Consider the following 16,326-nt stretch of genomic DNA (forward strand, 5'->3'; position numbering starts at 1 on the left):
TCACTGCAACCTCCACCTCCTGGGTTCAAGCAATTCTTCTGCCTCAGCCTCCCAAGTAACTGGGATTACAGGTGCATGCCACCATGCCCAGCTAATTTTTGTATTTTTAGTAGTGGCAAGGTTTCACCATGTTTGCCAGGCTGGTCTCAAACTCCTGACCTCAAGTGATCTACCCACCTTGGCCTCCCAAAATGCTGGGATTACAGCCATGAGCCACCGTGCCCAGCTGGATTATTTTTAATGCAGTGTATTTCACACGCCAGCCCTCTAGCTAGACCCTGGGTACCCTCCCGGAGGAACTACCAAATGTGGTTTCCATCATTTTGCACAGCCAAGAGATGGCTCTGAGAATTCTAGTCTTTCCCTTGGTTGTCCTGACTCTCCAGTCCTCCCTGGTTACAGGGTGGAAGCAATGGTTGCTGGTCTGGAATCATTGTTTTTTCTCTATAGACTAGGGGATAATGTTTTGGGGTTGTAAAAAAGAAACCAGTCTTGGTTTTAGTTTCAGCCCATTATCAGTGTGTGTGTAGGCTCATCATTTCACCTCTCTGGGCTTTCATTTTTCTCACTCATAAATTTTGAGAGTGAAGGGTGGATAAGAGCATTCTCAAGATCTCTTCCTGCTCTTCTAGGATTCTAATCTCTCACATGACATAAGAAAATGATTATTTAATTGGCCACAAGCTGTCTTCCAGCTTCCAGAATACTCCTAAACCATATATTTGCTGAATCTCTGGACCATTTCCAGAGATTTCACATTTTGTTCATCCTGAAGGCTCTCTTATTTCTGAAATACCAGACCCTAATCAGTTTAGTAACTTGGAGTTTATTTTTATTTTTTTGGTGCTGGATTTCTGACATCTGGAACAATTTCCTGTCAGATCCCGGAAGATTCTCTCCCAGCGTGTCTTCAACAGCAGCAAACAATTTACACCCACCCAGGACCCATCATGTTTAAGATGTCTTGTGGCATCTTATTACAATTAGGAGAAAATGAAACCAGGAGCTCAGTCTGATGAAAATTGAGGTTGGAAACCATTATTAAAATAGAAGTTATTAATACAGGCAAAATGTAGCTGAAAGTGCCAACTCATGTGAGGTGGTATGTTTGGGAAGTCAAGGAGAGAGTGCCAAGTAATTATGTCTGCAGTTCTGTGGGATAGGACAAACTCGAGAACAACACAAAGCAATCTACTTGTTGGTTAATGTGCAAGAGATCCTGATGAACTGATAAAACAGTAGAAGCCATTCAAAGACTCCTGGGACAGTGCCTCTAAACATCATTACCTTTCAGGACTAGTTAATTGGCTATTTTAGGTTGAGTTCACCCAGATACAGACCCTAAGAAAAGAATGGGAGTGCAGTAGCTTATTTAGGAGGTGACCCCAGGAAGCACCTGTAGAGGAATGGGGAAGTGAAATAGGGAAGGGAAGGAAGCCAATAAAGGGAGTATTGCTGTGCAAGGTACCACTGTGGGTTGCTGAGGCTCAACCCTTCTGGAGAACTCTAAGAAACTATGTGGGAAATACCTTAGAGTGTGCCACTTGAGGGGCGTGGAAACTGGGGTATTTATCCTCCAACTTTTATTTATTATATGCCGAGAGTTCTTTTTTTAAATTATTATACTTTAAGTTCTGGGGTACATGTGCAGAACGTGCAGTTTTGTTACACAGGTATACACGTGCCATGGTGGTTTGCTGCACCCATCAACCAGTCATCTACATTAGGTACTTCTCCTAATGCTATCCCTCCCCTAGCCCCCCACCCCCCAACAGACCCCTGTATGTGATGTTCCCCTCCCTGTGTCCATGTGTTCTCATTGTTCAACTCCCACTTATGAGTGAGAACCTGCAGTGTTTGGTTTTCTGTTCTTGTGTTAGTTTGCTGAGAATGATGGTTTCCAGCTTCATCCATGTCCCTGCAAAGGACAGGAGCTCATTTTTTTTTTAGATGGAGTCTCACTCTGTCGCCAGGATGGAGTGCAGTGGCGTGATCTCAGCTCACTGCAACCTCCGCCTCCCGGGCTCAAGCGATTCTCCTGCCTCAGCCTCCTGAGTAGCTGGGACTACAGGCATGTGCCACCATGCCCAGCTAATTTTTTGTATTTTTAGTAGTGACAGGGCTTCACCATGTTGGCCAGGATGGTCTTCATCTCTTGACCTCATGATCTGTCCACCTCCGCCTCCCAAAGTGCTGGGATTACAGGCGTGAGCCACCATGCCCAGCCAAATGCATCCTTTTTCTATGACTGCATAGTATTCCATGGTGTATATGTGCCACATTTCTTTATCCAGTTTACCATTGACGGGCATTTGGGTTGGTTCTAAGTCTTTGCTATTGTGAATAGTGCCACAATAAATATATGTGTGCATGTGTCTTTATAATAGCATGATTCATTAATCCTTTGGGATTGCTGGGTCATATGGTATTTCTGGTTCTAGATCCTTGAAGAATCACTACACTGTCTTCCACAATGTTTGCACTAATTTACACTCCCACCAATAGTGTCAAAGCGTTCCTATTTCTCCACAGCCTATCCAGCATCTGTTGTTTCCTGACTTTTTAGTGATTGCCATTCTAACTGGCATGAGATGGTATCTCATTGTGGTTTTTATTTGCATTTCTCCAATGACCAGTGATGATGAGCTTTTTCTTTCATGTTTGTTGGCCGCATAAATGTCTTCTTTTGAGAAGTATCTGTTCATATCCTTTGCCCACTTTTTGATGGCATTGTTTTTTTCTTGTAAATTTGTTTAAGTTCTTTGTAGATTCTGGATATTAGCCCTTTGTCAGATGTGTGACTGCAAAAATGTTCTCCCATTCTGTAGGTCACCTGTTCACTCTGATAGTTTTTTGTTGTTGTTGTGCAGAAGCTCTTTAGTTTAATTAGATCCCATTTGTCAATTTGGAGGCATTGCTGGGCTCCCCTCCTGCAGGCGGATCAAGGACCATAAGGGGAAGAGCTATAAGTTCTTGAAATAGGATGACTTCAGCATGTTCTAGAATGGCAAGTGCTGAGAGGCTGTGGGTGGGGCACTGATAGCACCTTGACCACAGTTCCCACTGTCCAGTAGTCAACTCACAATGGGTCAGGTGTAGGGAAAATTATAGCAATTTTGAGATAAGTGCATCTTTTCAATCTCTGGTCTAGCCCCCTCATTTTCCAGATAAGTAAACCAAAGTTTAGAACAGTAGTGTTCAACAGAAATATAATGCAAGCCAAATATATAAAATTTTCTAGTAGCATATTTAAAAGTAAAATGAAACAGGTAAAATTAATTTTAATAGCATATTTAACTCAGTATACCCACATGATTATACTTTTAACATGGAATCAACATACAAATTATTACTAAGACGTTTTGCATTATTTGGGATGAGGGTACTTAGGCTTTGAAATTCAATGTATATTTTCCACTTGTAGCTCATCCCAATTCCAACTGGCCACATTTCAAGTGTTCAGTAGCCACCTGTGGCTACTGTTCATTACATTAGACAGTGAAAATACAGAACATTTCCATAATTGCAGAAAGTTTTATTGGACAGTGCTGGTCTTGCTAGTTTGTACCATTTACCCAGTGTTAAGAGCTCACAGTTGACAAGAAGTCAGAAGAGAACCCTAGGCTCTCTGGCTAGGCTAGAATCTTGAACTTTAACTCTCCCAAAAATAGGAGAAGCCCGGTTCTTATAGGGCTTCAGGTTGTTGATGCCAAGATTAACTTGACTGGTTGCACATCCTCCCAGACATAAGAAGGTCCAGAGGTCAAGCTCAGGTAGATCTCTTAAGGTAAGGACCAGATCACTGTTATTCATCACTGTGTCCCCTACCCAGTTGCTGCCCCATGGAAAACCCTCACAAGAGTTCTGTTGAATGTAGATTAGAAGGTCATTTGAGTAAGAAGTCATGCATAAACTGGTAAAGGGACAGTTGGACCAAGGAAACTAAAGGGGAAAAAAGTATCTTCCTGATCACTAACCTTTTCTTATCAGACCACTTACCATGCCATCATACAAAGAGAGAAAGAGAGGTGCAGAGCAGTGAAGAGAATTTTCCAGCAAGACCATTGTGTTTGCCTGGAGTGAGCTGCTTTGACAATGGTCCCAACACCCACATTTAACAAGTGGCAATTTGCTCAGGGTTTTATTCCCACAATAAATCTTACCATTTTCTGCTCCTTAATCTGCCTGTCTTCTCTTCTCTATATTACACTAACAGCTCCTTTTCCCAGCAGCAGTGGTAATAAATGGTGTGCTCTCAATGTAGAAGTTAAGGTTTCAAGGTGAAGCCTTTGGAAGTGATTCCTTTGTAATTTCATTTATGGCCATGCCATATTTTATGATGCAACTTACTAACTCTGTGGGTGGCTTTGTGTGTGTTCCAGAGAAAGGGAGAGTGAGACACATCCCTGCCCTCCAACTTTCACACACCCTTCCCAGTAGAATTTGGAGGTTAAAGTACCTCCCGGGTTTTTAATTTTTATTTTATTTTATTTTTAATTCTAGGTTCAGGGAGTACATGTGCAGGTCTTTTACACTGGTATATTGCATAATGGCGAGGTTTGGGCTTCTAGTGAACCCATCACCCAAATAGTTAACATAGTACTCGACAGGTGGTCCTCCTGGGTTTTTGGAAGGGAGACTTTAACCTCTCCTCTCCTCTTCATGCTTGCTATCTAGCCAGCCATGATAAGAGATGTTTGAAATATCACTGCTCTAGGAAGCATTCCCCGGTCTCTTCAGTCCACCATAAGTCCCCTTCCCTAGAACTCCTACAGCACTGATTGTCGAGCCTGGTCTATGTCTTCTGTCCACAATTAGGCAGCCATTTTTTTTGAGAGTGGCAACTATGGAAGAATGTTACTTTTCTGTCACCTTGCCCACTTCATACACAGAGCCCAACCCCACCAGAGCTGGTAATTGGTTGACCCACTTAATGAATGATTGGCAACCTCCATCTCCATTTTGGGGGTTTTAAAATCGTCCAATTAGTATGGCTTCTCTAGGGGGCACACAATGCAACATGCTTGGTCCACATCCTCCAAGAAGGGGCCAAGAGTCCTACAACCAAGGAGGGAAGAAACTATTATAAAAACTATATATAAAAATAGATATAAACTATATATAAAACTATATATAAAAATTGGGGGTCTAGATCAGTTTCAAGTTCTCTCTGAAGTCAAAGCAAAACCTGACTCTGCACACAGACTCCATCAATACACACACACACACACACTTGTGAGGGTTCTTAAAGCGCTTCTTGAGAATACAGTCAATGTATTCTTTATTGGGTACATAGTGGATACTCAATAAATATTTGTTAAATAAAACTAGTGAAAGTGGCCACCATGACTTTGTTTATCATGGGGAGGTTGCACGATAAAGTGGGAAAAGCATGGGGAACAGCTCTGAGCTCAAATACTGCCTCCACCTCAAGCTATCTGAATGGCCCTGGCAAATGCCTTACCTCTGAGAGTTTCAAGTTCTCATCTGTAAAGTGAGAGTGATAATACCCATTGCCAAGAGTAGTTTTGATGGCTACATGAGACATTTCCAGTAAAACTCTTGGGCACCTAACAGGCACATGGGTAACATCAGTTACTTTCCCCTCTGTCTGGAATGTTCCTGGCCACCTAGCTGACTCACAGACACCTTCTAAGGCTCACATTGAATAAAACAGGCCAGGGAAAGGTGATCACTCCTTCTGCCCTGCTTTCCTTTTATCTCTGCAGGCAGCTATTATTATACTTCTCACCCTATACTTCAACAATTTCAGTCATTGCTCTTCATTCTTGAGTTTGAGACCAAGCTTATACCATTTATTTTATTTTATTTTTTTATTTCCATCTTTTAGTTTAGGTTCAGGAAGTATATGTGCAGATTTCGCACACGTACTTTACATGGGTAAATCACAAGTCTCAGGGGTTTGTTATACATATTATTTTGTCACCTAGGTAATGAACATAACCCGATAGGTAGCTTTTTGATCCTCACCTCCTTCCATCCTCCACCCTCAAGTAGGACCTGGTGTCTCTTGTTCCCTTCTTTGTGTCCACGTGCAGTCAATGTTTAACTCCCACTTATAAGTGAGAACCTGCAGTATTTGGTTTTCTATTCCTGCATTAATTCCCTTTGGATAATGACATCCAGCTTCATCCATGTTGCTGTAAAAAACATGCTTTTGTTCCTTTTTATGGCTACACAGTCTTCCATGGTGTATATGTACCACATTTACTTCATCCAGTTCCCTGTTAATGGGCATCTAGGTTGATTCCTTGTCTTTACTATTGACTTACACCATTTTGTATCCTCAATGCTTAGCATACTGCCAGGCATGTTGTATGCACCTAACCGAAACTTCTTTTTCTTTGCAATAAACGAGATTAAAAGGACACACACTGAAATTTAACAGTGGGTTTATCTATGGTTAGTTGGATCACAGATGGTTTTCTACTTCACGGGGGGTGGGACTCATTTGTATTTTTCAAAATATTTTTCCCTACAATTATCATGTTTTATTTGAGTAACAAAATGATTCTGTAAGAATAAATAAATATATGCTCAGTGGGCAGATGAATAGATGGATGGATTGACAGACAGAAGGATAGATGTAGTCAATAAATTTAAGCAGTTTCCATTCCTCTATATTCTCAGTATCTGGGACTGAGATTGAATTTACTGCAGGGTGAGAAAAGTGATTTCCACTCCCCATGAGCCTGTTCCCTGCTTCCTAACACAATTACTTTGAAGATCTCTGTCACCTGGCCCCATCCATTCTGTTCAAACTCACATTCTCTGAAACCCCATTCTGATCAGGAAAAATTCTAGACTCCACTTCCACCGTGGTCTATGTTAGGACTTAGAAAACTTTTTCTATAAAGGGGCTAGATAGTAAATATTTTAGTCTTTGGGGGCCATACAGCCTCTGTCACAATTACCCAACTCTACTGCTGTAGCATGAAAACAGCCATAGGCAATACATAGATGAATGAGCATGTCTGTGTCCCATTAAAACTTTATTTACAAAATCACTGCAGGCTGGATCTGGTTTGCAGGCTGCAGTTTGCCAGCCCCTGTTCCATGACTTTACCAATGTTGTTCTCCTTCTTGGAAGGCTCTTTCTCCTGCTTGCCTATTTAAATTCTGTCCGTCTTCTACCTTTCAACTATAATGTGACTACTTATTATCTATTTCCTTAGCCTGCTGCTGTTGCACTATAATTATGTGTATTCTAATAGGTACTAAATAAATATCAGGCAATTTGCTGTGAAGTTTTCTACTTTTGGGGGGACTTTTGAAGGGTGTGTCCTGGAATTATGCTTGGAAAGGACTGGAATGGGAGGATGTGAATATTTTATCAATATTTATAATAATAATAATGTACAGGGCATTAGTCTTATAATTATGTAGTCAGCATGGTGATTCCCACTTTAGAATAAAAACATCTAACAAAAAAAAAAAATGTTAAGTAGGTTGCTAAACAACAACCTAATGGCAGAACAAGAAAGAAAAGCCAGGTATTATGACTTATGAAGTGTCCTCACTCTATTTCTAAAATCTAAACGAAAAATGATAATAGCAACTTCTGTTGGGGAATTTAAGACCCAAATGTTTAGGAGTTTTTAACATCTTTGGACAAGCTGGGATGGTAAATCAAACCTCACCACTGGAGATATTGAGGTTTCCCCTCTAAATTAGCCACCATATAGCAGTTTGTGCAGAAATCTGACTTCAACTTTCATTTCTCATTTTTTTTCTGATCTCACGAACACTGTGCCTGCACTCTTGGCTCTGTGAGACAGGCTAAAGTTTATGCTTAGAATCACGTGACAGCCCCAGCTAGCTCTCAGCAAATGTGACTGAGTAGTCCATAAATGGTCCTTATTTGGTGGCAAAATGCTTGGGTCCCTCTCCCTAAAAAGGAAATAATACAGAAAATGTGCATTACAGTCCCACGCCACCGAAAACTCAATTTCTTGGCTTTTAGAACCACTTGCTGACAGAGCAGACCCTTAGAGAGCAGAGATGCAAAGCCTGTTGACTCACACTCGGGGCTTTTCTGAACATTTCACAGCCCCGTACTTTTCACCAGCAGCAGCTCTATTTGTGAGCACACACCATCTGGCCCCAGAGCTGCTGGAACTAAATAAAAGGAATACATTTGAATAAAGCCTTGACCTGGGGTCTTAAAACATGTTTCCTATGACTCCCTTTGGAATTTTAGACTTAATGACTTCCCCCTTCCTTCCCCTTAGTTCATTCCAATCGTGCCACATCTTTTTAAACAGAGCTAGTGTATCCATTCATTGATTCAGTCACTCATTCATTCATTCATGCATTTAGTAAGTAAGCAAAGTATATATTGAGCACTTCACAAATGCTAATACTTCAGATAGAGTAGTGTAAAAGTTAGATGTGGTCCCTATCCACCCAGAAATCACAGCTGAGCAGACAAGAGAGACATTAAACATGCATAATTGATTATGAGGAAGATTATGTTTGGGACAGTACAGTGTGCTATGGGTAAGATAAATATGTAATTTACCACCCAAACCTAGAGGCTTTTGAGAGTAAAAGGAGGTGCTGTAGAAAACTATTCCAGAACAACAGCTTAAACCAGAATTGTCCTGGGCCAGGCAGGACATATGGTTCCTCTAGCTTTGGCCATTCAGCAGGGGGCCTAACTCAGTTATAGGTCTGTTTCCTCTCCTCTCTCTGTTACCCTGTCCCTAACTTCCCCTATCTCCCCCTGCTTTTGCTCCTTTATAGGATAGCAGATATCAGTGGCATGAGTGATGGAACCCATTGATGTCAGTGACTTAAATCCAGAGTCTGGCAGTGTTTCCAAGCATTGGTATGTCATCATTTCCTGCTACCCCAGGTTACCTTGAGAGGAACCTTCACCACACTGAGGCTCTAAATCTTGACTTCTGCCTTTGAACCCAGCTCCCTTCCCATATATCAAGAATGTGGCTGGACTTCTGCCCAGGACTGGCCTGTGATTTTATACTCTGTAGCAATATGAGGAGCAGGGTGGTTTTGGTGTTCTGGGAGCTGTTTCTTTGGCGATAATGGGCTTACAAAAACCCACACCTCAGTCTGGTATGGCAGTCACCTAGAGGGCATTCCAAAGGTATAAATACCTCACTGACGACCTATCATTTTGTTCCACCTATAAGTTGGAGCTGTGGAAGATTTCTCTTTTCATTATCAATAGCAGACCTGAAAAACTTGTCTCAGCGATGGCATCCTTGGGGCATGTGGAAGATGCTTGTGAGGCTTTGTCCCATAGCTCCTATGGGCCCACCTCTGAGTTTACCTGAAGTCACAGTAGATAATTCCTGGAAGGTTGGCAGCTTCTCACCTCAAACACCTACTAACCCTCTGCCTGAGGCTTCTAGCAGTCCTTCCTGGAGCTTACTCAGCCCATACAGGATAACCCTGAACCAATGAAGAACAGGAGTTAATGGATATGGTATTCGGGATTGAAAGCAACCTCAATTATCCTTGCCTTATGGTATTCATGCCCTTATGTAGTCCTCCTCACAAAAAAAAAGTAGGGCTGACCTTTGCAACCAATATAATATAGCAGGAAATAATGGTGTGCAACTTTAAAGGCTGGATCACAAAAAGCATTGCTGCTCCCATCTTGTTGTCTTTTGGATCACTTGCTCTGGGGGAAGCTGGCTGCCATATTGTGAGGACACTCAAGTAACCTTACAGAGAGGACCATGTGATAAAGAACTGAGGCCTCCTGCAACAGCTAGCAACTGAGTTGTCAGCCAGGTGAGTGCACCATCTCAGAAACAGATCCTCCAACCCCAGTCAAGCCTTCAGTTGACTGCAGCCCCAGCCAACAGCTTGGCTGCAATCTTAAAGGGAGACCCCCAAGCCAGAACCATCCAACTAAGCCAACCTCAAATTCCTGATCCTTAAATAGTAAGAGAGTATAAATATTAATTGTTGCTTTAAACGGCTACATTTAGGGTAATTTGTTACACAGCATTAACCAATAGCAGGCAGATAAGCACCCTAACTTCTGCAGAAGCACGCTCCATGTGGTTTCTCAGGCAATCTTCAGTGGGATTGAGCCCCAGTTGTCCACAGTGGTAATCTTCTCACTGTATGCTTTTTATTTGTTTTGTATTTTCTCCCCTCTGTGTCTCATCCCCACTTCCTCACTTTTCCTGTGATTATCTCCCAAATAAACTACCTGCCCTCAAGTCCTTGCCTTGGCATCTTCTTTGAGGGAACCCAAACCAAGATAGGTTATCTTGCTCATACTCATGGATCAACCTTTCAAAGGAAGAGCAACTTTTGTAAACATGTTCATGTCTTAAGCAAATTTTTATCCTAAGTATTATCTTTATTTAAAAAAAAAAAAACTTCCCATATTGTATGATTCCATTTATATAAAATGTCCAGAACAGGCAAATCTATAGTGACAGAAGACAGATTAGTGGTTTCCTTGGACTGAGAGTGGGAATGGGGACTGACAGCAAATGGTACACGAGATCTCTGGATGTGATGGCGATATGGTTTGAGTCTGTGTTCCCACCCAAATCTCATGTTGAATTGAAATCCCCAATGTTGGAGGTGGGGTCTTATGGGAGGTGACTGAATCATGGTGGTGGTCTCTCATGGTTTAACATCATCCCCCTAGTGCTGTTCTCATGATAGAGTTCTCATGAGATCTGGTTGTTTAAAAGTGTGTGGCATCTATCCTCTCTCTCGGTCCTGCTCCTGCCACGTAAGGTGCCTCTCCCACTTTGCCTTCTGCCATGAGTAAAATCTCCCTGAGGCCTCTCCAAAATCAGATGCTGCCATGCTTCCTGTACAGCCTGCAGAACCATGCATGAAGTAAACTTCTTTTCTTTATAAATTACCCAGTCTCGGATATTTCTTTATAGCACTGTGAGAATGGAGTAATACAGATAGAAATCTCCTAAAACTGGATTGTATTAATGGTTGCACAACTCTATATATTTACTGGCCATTGAATTACACACTTTAAACAGGTAACTTTTATACTTTTTTCCCCTTTATTATACCTCAGTAAAGCTGTTTTAAAGAAAGAAAAATGATTTTCATGGCTGAAACATGTATAGAAATGAGGGGGGAAAGTGGGACAGAGAAAAGTGAAAGAAAGAAATCCTATTGCTAGCCACTTTAGCTTCATAAAAAATGGATTTACTACAGTATCTTCTAAACTAAAATCAACATATTTGATAGAGGCCAAGTAATAATTAGGCCAACCGTGCCCACTCAAATATGGAAAACTAACAGTAAAGACAGGATCTCATGTGGGCTTTGTCTAACCAAAAGAGTCCTCCACTCCACATACCCAGAAATGTCAAATATGTGGTTTAAGAACCAATAGCCACATCTGACAAAAAAGAACACTCTTTGGGAACTTGCCTTTAAAAACCATCAGCAACAGCCAACCCTTGTGGAGTATGAGGTGCAGTGGGAGAGGCTGTAAGATTCTGGTATCTAAACCCCAAGATGAGAAGGAAGAAAGCATCAATAGTAGTCCTTCCTTTCCCTAGGATTGGAAGAACCTAGGGGCACACACATACCTTCTTTCATCCCTCTTGCTGGGGCTGCCAGGGAGAAGCAATGTCTCCAGGGAAATGAGGAATATAGGGCATTCTATAATAGGTACTGCCTTCCTTCAGACTGGCCAGGCCAGACTCCAAGTTCAGGAGCATGGGATGGGAAAGGAATGAGAGAGGAAAAAGGAGACTTACTCCTTTACTACAGGTTTGTTTTCCGAGCTTGAAGGTCCTACAGAGCGTCTAAGTAAAGGTCTTAACTGACTGTACTGATTTCAGGACATGTTGGGAACATTTGTTATGGATATGGGGGAAGATGTAAGAGACAATAGACACATATAGAAACACACACATAGACATGCAAACATACATGCACTGGCTGCTCAGTTGTATCAGTTAGCTTTTGCTACATTACAAGCCACCCCAAAACTTATTGTCTTAAGACAGTGTCCATTTACTTAGAACACAATTCTCAGGTTTGTCCAAGTAGTTCTTTTGGTCTAGGTTGAGATATCTCATTTGCCTGGAGTCAGCTAATGAGTAATCGAGAGGCTGGGTGATCTAGCATGGCCTCACACATATGTCCAGCATTGGCAAGCTGCTGGCTGGGGTGATGAAGGCAGCTACATGTTTCTCATCATCCAGCAGTCTAGCTTGGGCCTCAGGGATTCAAGAGCCACAAGAGAGAAAGCCTCAGTGCACAAACACATTTCAGGAGTCTGCTTGCTTTATGTTTGCCAATGTCCTATTGGCCAAAGCAGGTCACATGACCAGCCTAGACTCAAGGGGTAAAGAAATAGATACCATCTCTTAATGGGAAGATTTGTGATGCCACAGGAAGGGGAAATATATGGGGGCCATTATTAATACAACCTACCACACCTGCTTGTTTTTGCTTTTCCAATTCTCATTTAAGATCTGCAGGTTGTCATCCTTCTTCTCACTTACTAGAGAATGTGTTTTGTTCAACAGCTGTTCTAGCAGCTAGAGAATATAATTTATTTTGAGATGAACCATTTTGCCCTGATAGTAATTAAACTCTAGCTCTTTCTCTTGAAAAGAAAATTCTTCATTTCCCTAATCAACTATGACTGCCATATAGATGTCCCCAGAGTCTGGTTACAAGCCAAATATAGGATGCCATTTCAAGGGACCTGTTAGCAGTATGGACTTGGCTCACAGGCCATGGAGGGCTTGGAATAAAGAAAAACTGAAGAATCAAAGTCCTGAAGGAAGAGAGAGAAAGAGGAGAGGAAGTGCTCAGTTAATAAAATTGGCATTGATGTCACCATGGAGGAACACCTAAGCACATACCACTCAACACCTCAGGAGGAATTTGTAGCCTGGAGACATTAGCTGCATCTTTTTGAAGGTGACTTAACTGCATATGGGATGAAGATTAACTAATCATATTGGAGGGAGAATACTCTGCATTCAATTACATACTATCATAGTCAGTCAACACTATTGGGGTCTGTGAGGGAAGACGGAATAAAAAAGATTATTGGATAATGAAGGTGAGTAGAAAAGGGCACATCTGGCTAGGGAAGATTTTCCAGGAAAGGAGAGAGACTTGAGACTTCAGTTTCAACTCCCCACTTTGAGACAAACACGTGGGGGAAGGGACAGAGCCCTTTAGCTCGCTTCCCTCCTGCTTTACCCTGCTCCTGAAGCACATGCAGCTCTAGCCTAACTTGGTATTGAGCAAGGATTCAAGAACTGTAAATAATCCCCTTGCCCAAAGCCCATCAGACCATGGTGTGAGTGCACACACATAAGACAGATGCGGGATAGGTCAGAGTAGAAAAAAATCTCAATGAAGCCTGAAGAATATTGCTATTCCCTCAGGACATGAATAAAATGGTCCCCCAAGCAGTCCCTTGGGGGATTTAAGGGCTTGCTCTTTGGGGGTAAAGTCTGCCAGTTGTCCCTTACAATCCATTCTCCCCTTCTTGCTGGGCACACAGCTTGTCTACACTTCTGTGTCCCTTGAGATTAGGCTTCATCATATGGTTGAATTCTGGCCAATGGAATGTGAGAAGAAGTAATGTAAGACACTTCCAGAATTAGAATTTAAGACGGTAGGCATGTCTCCATGCTATCTTTCTTCTTCCCACCAACTGGAACCCACAGCAATCTAGCTTCAACTATACAGATAACAACAATACCTTAGAGCCACACAATAGAAGGACCTCGGGTTTCTGATTGACTGTGGAGAAGATTTGTTTCACCAGTGTGGATCATGCACCTCTGAATTGTTACCTGAAAGACAAATCAACTTCCTGGTTCTGTAGGCTATGGTGTTGTTAGGTGTCTTTGTTACAGCAAGTTAGCTTTTATCCTAATACTTTCATTCGTTCAACCTAAATATCACAGGGTCCCTTTGGAAAATTCTCCTCTGGCCTTAAGGTCATTAGAAACATATATCCAAGCCTGAAAATACTGTAGAATGATGGCTCTATTTCTGCAATTTTCTCAGTAAGGGGGAAAAGAGTTGTTGACATTGATCATGACTCAGCAAAACTGCTTCAAAACATATTTTTTCCCCAAAGTTTACTCTTTGTGGCAACCATCTTCTCTCTGTGTTTTTCGTTCTCTTGCTTTTATGCTAGAACCCCCAAAGTACACACACACACACACACACACACACACTGCCTCACATCTGTTTGCTATCCTTCTAGAGCCTCCTGGTCCTTCTAGTCTGGTCTCTCTTGGCTTCCCCTATTTGCATCCCTTATCAGCCATCCAGGTCACAAAAACAAAACATCATCCTTAGCACCTGCCCTTATCATAAGGCAGGAAAATAAGTGAAAAAATAACTACGTTAATGTTTTGTAGTCAGGAGAAAAACAAATAACTTAATACTTTTCCCTCTCCTACATAGGGAAACAAATTCTAATTGAGCATCTATTATGAACTCACAAGACAGGTGTAGAACCATCTGGAAGGAGTCTTGAAGAGCAGCCAATGGTGAAGATTAAAGGTCAGAAAATTACTTGCCCCAAAATTATTAATGGAAGAACCAAGACTAGACCCTGGTTTCCTAATGACTCATGCTCAACTTCTAGCCCTATGCTATTTCCTGACCTTCCCCTATTTCCTGCTCTGAAACTTACAGGGGAATGCATGAGGTCCCTCCACAGAATGCTTGGTGGAATCTTAGTACTCTAGACCCAGAAGGAAGGCAGGCAAGGCAGAGGGCTGGGGAAACTGAGTCAGTCACAAAGGCACCCAGAGCAAAGGCTTCACACCTACCCTATGATCCAGCAATTTCACTCTTAGATATATACTCAAGAGAAATGAAAATATATGCCCATAAGACTTGTAAATGAATACTCACAATAGCTTTATTCAGAATAGATAAAAACAAAAAGCAACGCAAATATCCAACATGAGAATTTATAAATAAATTATACTATAGCCATACAATGAAACACGATCCAGCAACAAAAAGGAATGAACTACTGATATATACAACAACATGGATAATCTTAAAAACATTGTATTGAGTAAAGAAGCAAGACATAAAAGAGTACATACTGTATGATTTCACTTTTATGAAATTCTGGAACAGCCAATTATAATATATAATGATAGAAATCACAGTAATGATTGCCTCTGGTGAAGAATGAGGAATGACTGCAAAGGGGCACAAGGGAACAATCTGGGGGTGATTGAAATTCTCTATATCTTGATTTGTGAGGGGCTTATACAGGCATATACATTTGCTAAAGCTCATTGAACAGTACATTGAAGATCTATGTATTTCACTATATGTAAATTATACATCAAACAAACACACACCTAAAAATAGTATTGGAAGAAAAAAGACTATTAAAAGAAAAATGAACACATTAAACTTGTAACTTTTGTTTCTTGCTATGTAAGAGATCTCTGCCTAGTCTCATTTCTCTCTCTTGTCTCCCAGTCTCTTCCTATCCTTGACCTTCATTCTATCTCTGATAACGATCTCAAAAGCTCTCCCCTCCCAACTTCAAAACCATCATGCCAATTTTTTTGCATGCAAATGTCCAGCTTCAGCCAGTGACACAGCCTAAATGAGCTATATGTTTCCAAATCAGGCTAAAGATGAATGAGACAAGAGCAGGGAGGTGATGATGGAAGTGCTTTTTAAAAACATGAATCTAGTTTTATTAAGACAAAAATTGACCGTGTGGTATGAAGTTTACATGTAAACAAAGTTTTCACAGAAACCTAACACATGCCTAAAACGATTTTATAATGTAGCTCTACATGCAAGTCTAGATGATATCAAGAACTGATGGATCTCATGACTCAAGACAGAGCATTTTGGGTATCACCTAATTCTTAGGATTTCTTTTCAAAATATTTTTTGTTTTGTTTTGTTTTGTTTTAAAGTGAACCACTGCCCCAGTATGGAAGTTTAATCTTCTCCTGATACAAAGGTTTTTGAAATCATTTACCTCCTAAATTGATTCAATGAAACTTGTGCTGTCAGTGATTGAAACCTGCCACCAATGGTTTCAGAGTTCAAAGCTCAAAAAACAGAGGCTCCAAGAGTTCTCCATCCTAAGAGCATAGACCCTTGTCTTTCCCTAGTCTTCCATCTCCTCTATCACCTTCTTCCCCTTCCCCAACACCTCAGCCTGTGGCTTGGATGGCAAAGCTGCTATTTATAACTCCATAATTGGAAAATAAAGGGTTTTCTTTCTAATTTCAGGAATTAGCACCTCTAAGACTGAATGATCTACCTGTGTATAGGCTCCAATAAAAGGTTTTCCCTCCTCAATTT

Source organism: Chlorocebus sabaeus, chromosome X, assembly GCF_047675955.1.
Source record: "Chlorocebus sabaeus isolate Y175 chromosome X, mChlSab1.0.hap1, whole genome shotgun sequence".
In the NCBI taxonomy this organism is placed as follows: Eukaryota; Metazoa; Chordata; class Mammalia; order Primates; family Cercopithecidae; genus Chlorocebus; species Chlorocebus sabaeus.